The sequence below is a fragment of the Notolepis coatsorum genome (genome assembly GCF_963971535.1).
Source record: "Notolepis coatsorum genome assembly, chromosome: 9".
NCBI lineage: Eukaryota > Metazoa > Chordata > Actinopteri > Aulopiformes > Paralepididae > Notolepis > Notolepis coatsorum.
In genome coordinates this window covers 87,138,568-87,153,120 of record NC_140173.1, presented here as the reverse complement: position 1 = coordinate 87,153,120, position 14,553 = coordinate 87,138,568, and the positions used below count along the sequence as shown (strand labels likewise).

The 14,553-nt window shown below is 43.0% G+C and overlaps 1 protein-coding gene across 1 annotated transcript in view; it reads right to left on the bottom strand.

The window, feature by feature from the left end:
* The window catches only part of LOC311234691 (uncharacterized protein), a gene marked incomplete at its 3' end in the record, with an annotated part of 68,439 nt that overhangs the window by 51,338 nt on the left and 2,548 nt on the right, over positions 1-14,553 (bottom strand). The window contains exons 2-3 of the mRNA XM_084321934.1: positions 14,236-14,338; positions 13,856-13,967 (exon numbers count right to left, since the gene is read on the bottom strand). The remainder of the gene's footprint in view (positions 1-13,855; positions 13,968-14,235; positions 14,339-14,553) is intronic.

Below are 14,553 nucleotides of genomic sequence, written 5' to 3'. Positions count from 1 at the left end.
TCCGGATTCTACATGGTCCGGCAATGTAGACCTTGTAGACTCCACTACAGACCAATTATCAGTGAATGTTCATGCATTTTTAAGAAGGGCTACTTCCACAAAAAAACAAAGAACTCACCAAAACATCTCAGTAGCACCTTATCTAAATGTTCTATTTCATATATGGAGATTCATATTTATTTATGTATTGCATGCATTTCTACATTTTATTTCCTATTTTGTTTATTCATCCCAGTATCTTTCTTTCTTATGTGTGGAATTCTACAAGGCATGTAGGTGTATATGTGTTTGAGGATGATATCCTTCAAACAGGCAATAGTGATGATATAATTTGAGCAGTGCTGAGCTGGGTTACTTTCCTCCAGTGTATTTGTCCCCCGGCCCCACCCAATGGCCCCATGCACACAAACTTCGATTTTTTTTTTAATGTTCGAAGCTTGTGCCATCGAACGAAGCTTCGAAGCTTCGAAGTATTTAAGACAGCCCTAATATGTACATACAATTTTGTAACACTTTTAAATGAACAAACATGTTCTACTCTCCTGTCTATTTCTCACCCCTTTTTCAACTCTCCATTTCTTACCCCCCCCCCCCCCCCCCTCCGTCCCTCAACCTTAAACCCCAACATTGAGCAACATTCTGATTAATTTGTACTGACTTATTTAAAAATTCTATTGACATCATGCTAGAAGGGGTATAATATTTCATCTATGGCACAATGAAATATAATGAGAGGTATGTGGATCTATTCTGGGCTTGGTTTTTGAAGGTGCTATTCTGAGGTCATGCTGAGCATTGTCTGTTTCTGTATTTGTTCAGGTATGCTAGAGTAGAAAACCCTGATTCACATAAGTATTAGGGGTGGGACAATAATTGATTATTATCAATAATCAAATAGGATCGACGCAACGTAAAAAGATCGGTTCATATTGCGATACTCTTATTTTGAAAATCCCTGCGAGTCATATCCGCCGGCGCCCAGTATTGTGAAACTCCGTGTAGACATTACAGCAGTGTTTGCGTCTGCTGTAAAGCACTACAGAGCGTCTATTTTGCGAGCCAATATAAGTCTGTGCAGTTTTTTCCCCGCAATGGGTCAAATGCATATAACAGGCGTTGCATTGTCGCCATTCCTTTATGCTAACGTCGCGTTAAATATCTAAATGAACGTCGCGTTGGCTGCTTAAAAGCTAAGCAGCTAACCGTGAGAGAGAACAGGAGAGGAGAGAGGGGACTTGGAAGGAGGAGGGGTGGGGGCTGTGGGGACTGTGTGTGTGTGTCTGTGTGTGTCTGTGTGTGTCTGTGTGTGTCTGTGTGTGTGTTAAAGCTCAATATATAAAAACAAAAGTGAACAGGAGGTCTATTTGTATTAAAAACAATAGATTGTTTTTCATTTAAATGTCTGGAAGAGCTCAAAAATAAATACATCAATTGATATTTCCGTAGCCTTTTTTTAGTTGATCTAAATGTGACTGATTGTGTTAAATGGGCACATAATATCGCCTCATATCGATCGCAGGCACCTGAATTGAATCGTATCGTATCGTATCGTGGCAGACTTTGTGATATCGGCAAATATCGTATCGTTGTCCAAAGAATCGATATCGTATCGTATCGTGATGAAACTGGTGATTCCCACCCCTAATAAGTATGTGGTGCCAAACTGAATCAACACATCTACAGCTTAAAAAAAAATATATATATATATATATATATATATATATATTATTATTGGCGACCCAATAAAAACGGGTATGTGACCCTAAATTTGGGAAACGCTGATCTAGATTAATCTAGATAAAAAATCGCATTTTCTACTTAAGACCGTAGCTTGTAACAGATATTTACTTGAGTAAAATCCTGGAATTAATGTAGAATCAACACAAAGAAAGTATATTTAGATTCAAAGACTATTTTAATAGCTTTCTTTGATCTTTGAATACAGTTTCTCTCCTGTGAAATACAAATGTTCAACAAAACCATCAACATTGACTCAGCTTTAAAGACCTCTTTCTTATATCTGTGGCGCTAACCGAAATAAAAACAACCCAGGCCTATGTTAAAGTGCAGATTTGCTTAGAGGAGGATAATGTCTTGAACTACCAGTAATATAAATCATATTAACAACAAAAATGTGTTCCATCTTCATGTCTGATGATTTTCAAAAAGGTGCATGAGTCAATGCAAAAAAAGAACAAGCAAAGATACTGCTGAAAGTTCAGAGCGTTGAAAATGTTTCACTCCATAGATTAATCTAGATAAAAAAAAATGTAACACTTTAAATAATTTAATTTAATCTCCAAAATTAAAGCATTAACTTTGACAGCCCAATTTCATAAAGTCTGTAAACAATGTTTTCAAGGTTTCTCTGCTCCCAATTTGTCTCTTGCTCGTCTTTTCCACATGCTTGTTTTGATGGTGTGGGGGGGGGGGGGGCTAATACATTTGTATGCTTGTCTCTTACACATCTTTGTAAACAAACTACTAGGGATGGGAATTGATACGATTTTATCTATACTATTCCATTATCGATTCTGCTTATCGATCAGATTCTTTATAGATTCCCTTATCGATTCCTGATACATTTATACTTTAACATTAATTTAATTAATTAATTAAAATTAATGCAGGACCTGTTGCAGAGGTCTTTATTCGGCATCCAACGACACTCAATGTTTTTAGCGGTACACACAGCGGTTAGTTTTTAGCACACACACCGGAACACACACGCATGCATTGTCTCTTTAGAATCGCCGATGCGATTCGTCTCTGCGATTAACCCATCCCGTCGTCCTTCCCCCCCAAGGGCAGCCGGGAGCAGACAGGCGCAACGTGAGCCGCGCCAGGGGACCAATCCAAGTGCTCCTGTCAGTCTTCGTCAAGGACGCCACAGCGTTAGCGATCTGTTGTTGTGCATGTTTTTCCATTGGGTTTATCTTATCGGGGGGGAAACCCTTGCGAGCACGGGGAGAACATGCAAACTCCACACAGAAAGGCCTGCGAGATACCCCACCTGGGTACCTGGCATCATGGAAACCTGGTCCCCAAGCGGGAATCGAACCCTGGACCTTCTTGCTGTGAGGCGACAGTGTTAACCACTACACCACCGTGCCGCATAAATAAATACATTGGAAATGCAACAGAACTAAGCTGGTTAGAATAACAACATGCAACTTGACATTTCTGATTGTCATTTATCATTTATTGTTGAGCCCCCATGTCAGAAAAATACAAAAACTGTAAAAAATAAATTAACTATACTATATGTGGCCGGGTGGCGTGAACACTTTAGGCAACCGACTTGCGCTTCCGCGTTTCTCTGATTAGCCGAGCGCCTTCCGCGTTTCTTTGATTGGCCGAGCGCTAAGCTCCAGGAGAGAGGAGAGGGGCTGAAAACCCGCAGTTCTTGCCCGACTGATGGGGGATTTTTCTGATGAATACCCCCAAAATATGGAGGTCCCGAACGCATTTTTTCCAAATGGAAGTATTGATTGCGCCATAACGAATCATTAAAAAAAGATACCGTTAACTGGAATATGTTGTGCCTTTATACATATGTTGGATTATGTAATAGGTTTGTCATGACAAACAAATAAAAAAAATCGCGATTTACCCGGTGGCTACAACAACACACAGTGACTACATGTTGCTGTTTGTGTTGAAGCCACACAGAATCCTGGCTCTGATCTATAGGCCGTATGTGGAGAGGGGAGGTGAAGCACTACCTGAGGAGATTACCAACTGTTGGTTCTTTTCTCTCGGCTCATCCGTCACCCTGTGCGAATTGAATTCAGCTGTTTCCCCCCTCCTGTGTCTTTAGTAGGGATGCACCAAATGGGAAATTCTTGGCCGAAACCGATACCGAAAATAGGAAACAGTTGGCCGAAAACCGAAAGCCGAAAGGCCGAAAATGATTCATAGAATAGAATTTTTTTTTACCAATGTTGTTCAGCTACCTGATTATGGAAAAATATATGATTATGGCTAAACTTAACTTAAATAATAAATAATCACTATTATGAGTCTTTTTGTATCACAAACAGTACTGTATTTGCAAATCTGGTATGTCATAAATGTATAGATGTAGCAGTACTGTCTATCTGTATGTCATGTATGTCATATGTCCTGATGAATTGAAAATGGGGGACCCTTATGTAAACAAGACGAAAGTCTTTCTCTGGTCTGCATCCCCTTAACAATTGTGTGTATTGAGCTGTACTGTATTGTACCCATTCTGCAATCTGTTAATAAAGTTTTCAATCAATCAATCAGAGAGAGAGAGAAAGAGAAAGAGAGAGAGAGAGAGGCAGACAGCTGTGCTCTACTGAGCACACCTTTCTAGTCCCCAGATGACTTTGGCACAGTAGACAGCGTCAATGTGAGAGAAACAATCCCTCCCCCTCTCGCTCTGAATAATATGCATATTAGATCACTCAGTGATATATATATATAGTAAATAAGGATAAAGTATGTTAAAGACGCATTTATTGGACTTGTTGCGCGCGGAGTTTACATACTGTAGAAACAGCGCGACTCCCGAGGAGATGCATTGCTCCCGAGTCCCAAGAGGAGTATCACGCAGGACTGAAGAGCTCACAGCGCGCATGTAATGAATCCGCGTTTTGATGACATCATCACAACAACACGCGTTAGGTTGCTTCTGTTTCGGTGAAAAAAACTCTTTCCATTTTCGGCCGAAAACTTTCGGTGGCCGAATTTTCGGTGCACCCCTAGTCTTTAGAGAAGACTCCAATGAGTCTGTCTTCTGAGCCTCAAGTTTTCCATTTCAATCCATCAAGTCGCCCTACGGTCACTACATGTAGTCACTGTGTGCAACACAAAAAAAAACACCAAACAAAGTTCTAGGGGTAAAAGATCCCGGATGAGCGCCCAACTGTTATGACCCTGGCTCATGGGTACGCAACCTATGTGTAACCAACACCAAAACCCTGTGCTCTAACTCAAAACTGCTACTAAACCAAGGAACTATTAATGTAAATGTAAACTAAAGTGCTAAAGTAAACCAACGGACAAGGACTGAAGAACCTAATAGCTCTTTCTCTCCCAGCAGGTAACCAATCAGCACTAATTGGCTAATTGGCAGCCCTCACCTGCATGCCCTGGTGACACAGGAGTGACCAGCCTCTAGTACATAACATGAGCCAGGGTCGTAACAGTTGGGCGCTCATCCGGGATCTTTTACCCCTAGAACTTTGTTTGGTGGTTTTTTTTTTGTTGTTGCAATGGGTGTCATCGTAATATGGTTTGGGTGGTGTTCGTTACATATGGTGTAACGTGGGGGCTTAGCCATTTCATCAAACAGGTGAGTATGCCGTATTTGTTTGTAATTTGATGTGACTACTTATGCTGTTAAAATATATAGTTTAGTAGGCACCACATGTAGATAGGGACATTTTTTTTCTGGTTGTTGGTTAGCGTCCGGTGCACCACGTACTCCTGGGGCGGTCAATGAAATGATTGGTATATGATCTTTGACTGGTAGCAGGTGTGGTTGAAAAAAGTTAGGTCTACAGGGCATTAGTTTAAGGGTAGGTAGATTAGGGCGGCCAGGAAACACAGGTAGTGTGGTAGGGCTTGATTTAGTGTTTCTTAGGGTAGACATGTGGTAGGCCGGTTTTTTTCTGCAGTTTAGACGTAGAAGCATATGTAGTCACATCAGGTTAGAAGGCGCACCTGTTTGGAATATTTTGTTGGATTTATTTTGTTTGTTTGAGTGTTTGGTGAGCATACCTGGTAGCACCTAACACCCTTGAGTGTATGACATGTCTATTTGGGGTGGGTGTTGTTTTTTTTTATGTTTTTTTTTGCGTCCTTGAAATGTGCGCTCCGTAGCACACATTGCCACCGCGTCCCTTTATGATTATTATTAGTGGCTTTGGCATTCTGTATGGTTCTTCAGTGGTTCGTCGTGGTTCTTTAGTCGTTCTTCAGTGGTTCTCTAGTGTTTCTTTGGTGGCTCGTTAGGTGGATTGTGTGTGGTGCTGGTGCAGAAAAGATGGCTTCCGTTAGGGATTTTGTGGATCACCCTTCACATGACATGTTGGAGAGGTTTTCAAAAGAACAGCTTCTCGAGCTTGCTGTGCACTACAAGGTCGAGCTTACTCCCAGTGAGAAATGTTTGAAACCAACTGCCTTGGGTGCTTTGAGGGTTTTGCTCATTAGGGAACAGGTGCTTGAGGAGAGGGTGGAGGAGCCTCCTTTGTCTGACGTGTCTCCGCTATTATCTGGTGCAGAGGGTGAGTGGAGGATTAGGGAGTTGGAGTTTAAGGAAAGGCAGCTAGAGCGGGAGCGTGAGGAGAGGAGAGAGGAGCGTGCGCTTAAGGAGAGAAGAGAGGAGCGTGAGTTTAACAGTGAGCGTGAACTTAAGGAGCGTGAGCTTAAGGAGAGGCAGCTACAACAAGAGCGTTACTTGAAGGACTTAGAGCACGAGCGTGCGCAGAAGGAGCTTGATTATAAGCACGCTGTCTTGCAGGCGGGTGCTCTGCATCCAGAGTCACGTTCCGGTTTTGATGTAGGCAGGAATATTAGGATGGTGCCACCATTTTTTGAGAAAGACGTGGAAAGATATTTTCCCCTTTTTGAACGGGTGGCAACCACATTGAAGTGGCCTGATACCGTCTGGACACTGCTGCTGCAATGTGTTTTGGTTGGTAGGGCACAAGAAGCCTACACTGCTCTGTCCCTTGAACAAAGCGCTGATTATGAGCTGGTTAAAGCTTCCATTTTGAGGGCTTATGAGTTGGTCCCTGAGGCCTATCGTCAGCGTTTTAGAGGTTATCGCAGGTCCGAGGGGCAGTCTTATGTTGAGTTTGGAAGGGAGAAGGAGAACCTGTTTGACAGGTGGTGCACTTCTCAGAAGGCAGAGTCAAGAGAGCAGCTTAGGCAGTTGATTCTCCTAGAGGAATTTAAAAGATGTGTTCCTGATACCGTTTCCACACATCTAAATGAGCGTGGGGTATCGAAGATAGGCGACGCCGCTGTCTTCGCCGATGAGTTTGTGTTGACACACAAGTCCGTGTTTTTGGAGGACTACCGTGTTGAGTCCGGGGATAGGCGTCCTGTTCAGGGGGGCCGTTTCCAAAAACCTGTGTCTGCTGGTCAGTTAACTTCACCTCCTAGGCGGGGTGGTTCTGCTGGTGCATTCCCAGAAGGGATTATCTGTTTTTACTGTAAAGAACCTGGTCATATCGTTGCTGGATGCCCGGTGCTTGAGCAGAAAAATGTCAGAACCGTGGCTCTGGTAGAAACCATATGCAGGACGCCTATGCCAACGTTAGATGGGGATGGGGAAAGTATCAAACGTGTGGACAAAGAGCTTGAGGGTTCCTCAAGGTTTATGATGAATGGATTTGTTTCCCTGACTAATGCACTAGAGTCCAAACAGGCTATAACAATTTGGAGAGATACCGGTGCTTTTCAGTCCCTCATTCTGGAGGGGGTTTTGCCGTTTTCAGAAAACTCTTCTTTGCATTCCGATGTCGTTGTTCGGGGCTTTGGGGGTGGATTTGTGGATGCACCTTTGCATGAGGTCACGCTCAATTCTCCCTTAGTATCAGGCAATGTTGTTGTGGGGGTATGTTCTCACATTCCCATAAAGGGGGTGTCCTTCATTCTAGGGAATGATTTGGCTGGTGACAAAGTGTTGGCTACTCCGGTTGTAACTCCCATTCCTGTGGTTTCTGAGGTCTCTAATGAGCTGGCACAGAAACATCCAGGAGTGTTTCCTGTGTGTGCTGTGGCACGAGAAATGTCAAAGGACAAAAGTGATGTTGTTGATACTTCGACTTGGGACATTACACTTAGTGACACATTCTTTGTTGAATTAAAAGGTGTACCTGTTGAGAATTTTGGAAAGCACACTGTGGATGTACCTCTGCATAATGATTCTCTTGATTGTGGTTTTGTGTTAGGCCCGGTGGTGAAACCAGAGTTGACAGGAGTGCCGGAGAAGCATGTGACAGGAGAGGATATGGCAGCGCAGTGTCTCAAGGTCTTCCCAGCCTGTACGGTGGCTGAGGCCACGAACGAATTGGAGGAGGAGTGTGGGAAGGATGCTATGAGAGGTGCTGTTTTTTCATGTGACACCGTTCTAGTTGGAGGGGCTACTAAGCTTGACTTAGGCTGCCAGCCTTCCCACAATAGCTCTATTGTCCCTAATGTTTCACTTGTGGGCAGGGATGGTCCCAGTATGTCAGTTGATGATTCTGACATTGATCCACATGTCCACACTGATTCTCTGCCATGCACTAGGTGTGATGGTCAACCTAGTTACCTGTGTCCTGTGGAGCAGGAGCCGCCTTCGCGACCTGGTCTGTTGAGTGGCAGCCATTTTGATTTTGATCAGGACAAAGTTATTTTGGGTGACGCCATTTTAGATGGTGTTCCAGACGTTATTGTGACTGTCGTACTGCCAGGTTCCCGGTACACTGGGGCTGTACCTGAGGCGGTACAGCCTACTCTGGATGTTCACGGTGTGCAGTATCCTGAACTGCCAGTGCCAGGTGGGATGGATATGGGTGCGGTGGTGGTATCAGTGATTTATGGTTTTGTTGTGCTGTGTTCTGTTCTGTTAAGCGCAGTTCTCAGGTTGATTTTGGTTTGCAGTATAATTTTGACAGATCGGTATCGGTGGTCGTGTTCGACAGGGGCCGACCCGGTTCTTGCCTTGAACCATTTTTATGTTTACGTTGGATCCTCCAGTTTACCCCTTGTTGTGTATACAGACCATAACCCTTTGGTTTTTCTTCGCAGCATGGTGAATTCGAACCATCGTTTGATGCGATGGAGTTTGTTCCTCCAGGCGTATAACTTGGATATTCGCCACATTCGTGGGAGGGACAACGTGCTAGCAGACGCCCTCTCACGATCATAGTACCGGTGTTTGTGGTACCCGTTATCGATGTTGTGGTATGGAAATAGATCGGGCATTTCAACATCCCATAATCGAAAACTGTCTACTCCACGCTGATCGCCCAACGGCCCGAGGAGACTGGGGTGAGTTTTAGCGTGTAGTATTACCGTGTTCGATATAAACTGCTATGATGAACATATGACCCACATTAGATGAATGGTATAACGTTGCCCACGGAATTATAAACGCCCCCTCGCCCATCCGGTCAACATCAGATGACGTGTAGTAACTTCCAGAACCACGTCCAGTTGAAATTTATTATCTGGCACAGATCGCTATCAAAATGTATTTCATCATCAATATAATACATTTGGGGCTATAAATCACGTTCTGGAGAAAGCTGCAGAAAGAGATGAAAACATACTTATACTTTAGACCATATTTTAGTATGAATATGTGAATGAAAAAGTTTAACGTTGCTACACCATGAACAATACATATAGGACATTGAATGGGCCCTAATAACGGCAATCTAACAATAGAATTTAAAAAGTTATAGCCCTGCAAAGAAGGGGAACTTCTCCATAGACAAATAGAGCTGGCGAGGGATGGTAAATTATGAATTTAACCCATGGCGATCAAAGTGTTAACAATTGTGTGTATTGAGCTGTACTGTATTGTACCCATTCTGCAATCTGTTGATACAATTTGCAATCAATCAATCTGTTATGCTTAACACGCAGTACTATTAACTTTACTTAATTTCTAAGATTATATCATTTAGTTATTTTTACATGTAAAATACATATATTTATATTTTTTTTTATTCTTTTTTTTTACATTTTAAGATTTAACCTTTTTCCCCGTGGTATCGAAAATGGTATAGAATATCGATACTTTTCAAGGTATCGTATCGAAGTTTGAAATTCCAGTATCGTGACAACACTAATATCTGCCATGCGAGACTAGGCGAGAGGCTGTATTCAAATCAAAGTGTTCGACGTTCTGACTCCTCCCCCGGCTGCACTCGTCTACTCTGGGAAGCCTGCATGTATAAAGGCCTGGGACACTAAAGGAAGCCTGCATGTATAAAGGCCTGGGACACTAAAGGAAGCCTGCATGTATAAAGGCCTGGGACACTAAAGGAAGCCTGCATGTATAAAGGCCTGGGACACTAAAGGAAGCCTGCATGTATAAAGGCCTGGGACACTAAAGGAAGCCTGCATGTATAAAGGCCTGGGACACTAAAGGAAGCCTGCATGTATAAAGGCCTGGGACACTAAAGGAAGCCTGCATGTATAAAGGCCTGGGACACTAAAGGAAGCCTGCATGTATAAAGGCCTGGGACACTAAAGGAAGCCTGCATGTATAAAGGCCTGGGACACTAAAGGAAGCCTGCATGTATAAAGGCCTGGGACACTAAAGGAAGCCTGCATGTATAAAGGCCTGGGACACTAAAGGAAGCCTGCATGTATAAAGGCCTGGGACACTAAAGGAAGCCTGCATGTATAAAGGTCTGGGACACTAAAGGAAGCCTGCATGTATAAAGGCCTGGGACACTAAAGGAAGCCTGCATGTATAAAGGCCTGGGACACTAAAGGAAGCCTGCATGTATAAAGGCCTGGGACACTAAAGGAAGCCTGCATGTATAAAGGCCTGGGACACTAAAGGAAGCCTGCATGTATAAAGGCCTGGGACACTAAAGGAAGCCTGCATGTATAAAGGCCTGGGACACTAAAGGAAGCCTGCATGTATAAAGGCCTGGGACACTAAAGGAAGCCTGCATGTATAAAGGCCTGGGACACTAAAGGAAGCCTGCATGTATAAAGACCTGGGACACTAAAGGAAGCCTGCATGTATAAAGGCCTGGGACACTAAAGGAAGCCTGCATGTATAAAGGCCTGGGACACTAAAGGAAGCCTGCATGTATAAAGGCCTGGGACACTAAAGGAAGCCTGCATGTATAAAGACCTGGGACACTAAAGGAAGCCTGCATGTATAAAGGCCTGGGACACTAAAGGAAGCCTGCATGTATAAAGGCCTGGGACACTAAAGGAAGCCTGCATGTATAAAGGCCTGGGACACACTCTGATAACCCTCCCCAGCTCTGCCACCAATCCTGTGAAACAATGAAACACGCAGAGCAAGCAAACAGTGTGGGGGAGGGTCGTCACAATTTGGTCATATCGGTCTGTCTTAGTCAAGTCAAGTCAATGTCAAGAGTTTTATTTGCCAGAGTTTTATTTGTCACGGCATACAAGTATAAAATGAAAGGTTACCTCTGTGCACATACATGTGAAATAATGTGTTAACTAACTATGTTATTTATTTAGTTATATATATGTGGCGGGTGGCAGTAATGAGAAAGCAGGAGGGGCCTCAATGAGCCAGGTTCCGTTATAGGGGGCTACCTGCGGGAGGAGCGTGAGTTGAATTGTTTGTTGCGGCCGGTGCAGTGAGGTAGGTGCACACCTCACTCCGGGATGCAGGAACGAGCATTACACACTACGGCAGGCCTGTACACTGCGATGATATGATCGCAAATTGCCCCCTAATTTGGTCCGTGCGAGTTTAAAATAATATCTGGGGGCAAGCTTGCGAGTGGTGATTTCAACCCTTCATTCGCATTTCACTCCTAAATTAATCCATACAAATTGTAGTAAAACATTAGCCTACAACCAGGGCTGTACAGTGCAATATAATGTTGCGGTTGTAATTTCATTAGACAGACCAGCGCGGACCTTTAATAACATGCAATTTAATTGACACGAGCAATGAGCTAACGGTAGCTTCTAACCAAGGTCTCCATTAGGATTATGCTAAGCTAACTAGCGATCTCTGCTAACCCTGGAAAACGGTCAAAGCGGACTCCACAAGACTAGTTCCATTCGTGAGGAAAGAGGGTGGGTTATATTGACAACGCTTGACAACAGAAGTTTAAACATAACTTCATATTTATTGGTTATTCGTTTCTGTATATCATTCAATTCCCATCTCCGTGTGTCTCCATCTCTTCCTGTTTACATTCGAGTGTGACGTCATCACCTACGGCAGCTTAGACGATCAAAACCCGAAGAGGGGCTCTCTCTCTCTCTCTCTCTCTCTCTCTCTCTCTCTCTACATTCAATGATTTAAAGTAGCCAAATGTTACACACAGTATAAATACTAACTGGATAGTTGATGATATAAACATTTTATTTCATTATCTGAAATATTCTAAAATCATTAAGTCTGTGTGATTATTATTTTCTCACAGTAGTGTGTGTATATATATATATATGTGTGTGTGTGTGTGTGTGTGTGTGTGTGTGTATATATGTGTGTGTGTGTTTGGCTAAAGTGGATAGAAAACACAGTACTGTGTAAAAGGCACCCAAGAGTTTTTATATAAATTGTCTTAGATGTAAATAATTTTTTTTATTAGTGTGTCAGTAGACTACTCTTAGTACATTTTCATTAAATAATTTTTTAAAGCATCTTCATGGTTTAATAATGCAAACATATGTTGCAGGGACTTATTATAATCATCATATTGGCGTGACTGTATGCATCAAAGGGTTCAATCAAGCATTTTTAAGTGCTTTAGAGGAAATGTCAAAATATCGCGATATCATTTAGAGGCCATATCGCCCAGCCCTACTATAATGGTAAAATAGTTATTTAAAAATTTGCCCCTAAAAAATATTCTTTGCCCCTAAATTTCTCATTTAGGGGGAAGTGCGCCCCTAGTGAAAAAGCTTAGCGTACAGCCCTGTACGGTAGGCAGTGGTAGTATTTATGGTTTAGGAATAGCGGGTTTTAATATGTGCTGTGCAATATGTGTGACATGGAGTGTTTGTTCCAGATCACTTGCCTGGTTCCCAGCGGGATTGAAGGTAGTCGGTAGGATAGGACCAGCGACGGACCAGGTATTTTAATGTAGCACTTTGTTTTAGCATGTAATGTTGTCTAATAATTATGTGTGTTAGTGTTTTTAATACTGTTGTTTGTTTCCCGGCAGAGCACCAGTGGTCCAGCTGCTCTTGCTGTGAAACACGTTTTTAGTTATTGTTTGGTAGTTATAATTATGTCTAATCCGCCCGGGCCAGTGGGCCGGTAGACGGGCAAAAATAATTGGGTCTTGCCCTTGGGGCGGATTAATTCTCTTTATCTACGTTTGTTTGTTTATTTGTGTGTCCGTTCCCCCCCCCTCCCCCCCCCATAACACCAACCCATGTACCAGGTACCTCTCTCAGACAGGAATACGGGCAGGCCTAGTGTGCCATATTATATGGATGCCGTGGTTATGCACACGTGTGCCAATGTTTGATAAAGTTGAATCACCGAGTGGTATGATATCCGTTTACTTCATTGTGAGAAGTATCTCTTTTTCTTCAGTTCGTGAATTGGTATTTATTGATGTGTGATATAGTTTTCCTTCATTGTGTGAAGTGCTATTTATTGACATTTGATATCGTTCTCCTTCATTGTGTGAATCAAACCTTGCCCGGTCAACGCTGATTGGGGTTCCTGACATGAGGTTGAAGTGGGCTTATAGTATTTTTGTCCACCACTTTTATATAATAAATATTGTTAAATTAACCTACACTCTGTGTCTTTCTTAAAGCTAGGAACTTAGCGGGTGTAACATATATTATGCTTATGTTAATCTGAAAAACACATTACAAACTAATGATCAATAGTAAAACAGTAAAACACTTATACTACGTCTGCAGCTCTTTTCTCCTTTATGCCCCAAGTCGTTGAGGATGAACGTCAACAAGATGGCGCCGCGCTGTGCGCCTCGTTGAGCTCCGTCCAGATTGTGTTGATTTGGTTCATGTTTACTGTATGAAGCCCAACCTCAGGAGGCTCATACAGAACCAAGCATTTCACTGTAATCTACTTGTACCGTATGTGATCATAAAACTTCAAGGCTCCTTTCTCGCCGCTTCTGCAAGGAGGAGCAATAAGAGGAAACAATGTTTACATGTTTGTACTTACAGATGTTGTGGTGTCCAGTCTGCTGTCTGGTTCCACAAGAAGAAGGTTCTGATCCAGATGTTTGAGTAGAAAGCCTTGGTCCAGTAGAGTTCCGTCACAGAGACACTTTACACTAGAAACACACAAAGCGTGTCAGTCATTCAGGAAGATGTTGTGGGTGATTCCATCGTAAGAAACGCCCCGATTCCCAAGGGCATCTCATACTCCTTTTCTGGTGCAAAAGTCCTTGATATAATTAAACATATTCCAACTATTGTGGAGCGCTATCCGTCTGACTGCACATACATACAGTCATTGTGCATGTGGGAGTAAATGACGTCAGATGCAGACAATCAACAGACCATCGCGACTCGCGAGACATATGGGTACATCAAACTCACCGAAGACTATGCAGCCCTAGTGTAATTCCCTCTTATGCGATGATGACAGCAACACATTCTTTATAGTACTGGTGGGATTTCTTTACAATCCGGACGGTGAGAACTGTGAAACACATACATGAAATACAATAAATCACAGATCAAACAATAACAACATAAATCCATCTTATTTCTACTTGTCTCTGGTCTGCACACGGCGGGCGACAGACGTCGCCTGGCGATGCGATCGCCTGTTGCTCAACGACAATCGCTTATCCCCCCACACCAGAGGCGACCGTCGCTCTGTCTAGCTGGGGGTGTGGTTACTTGTTTCCCCCC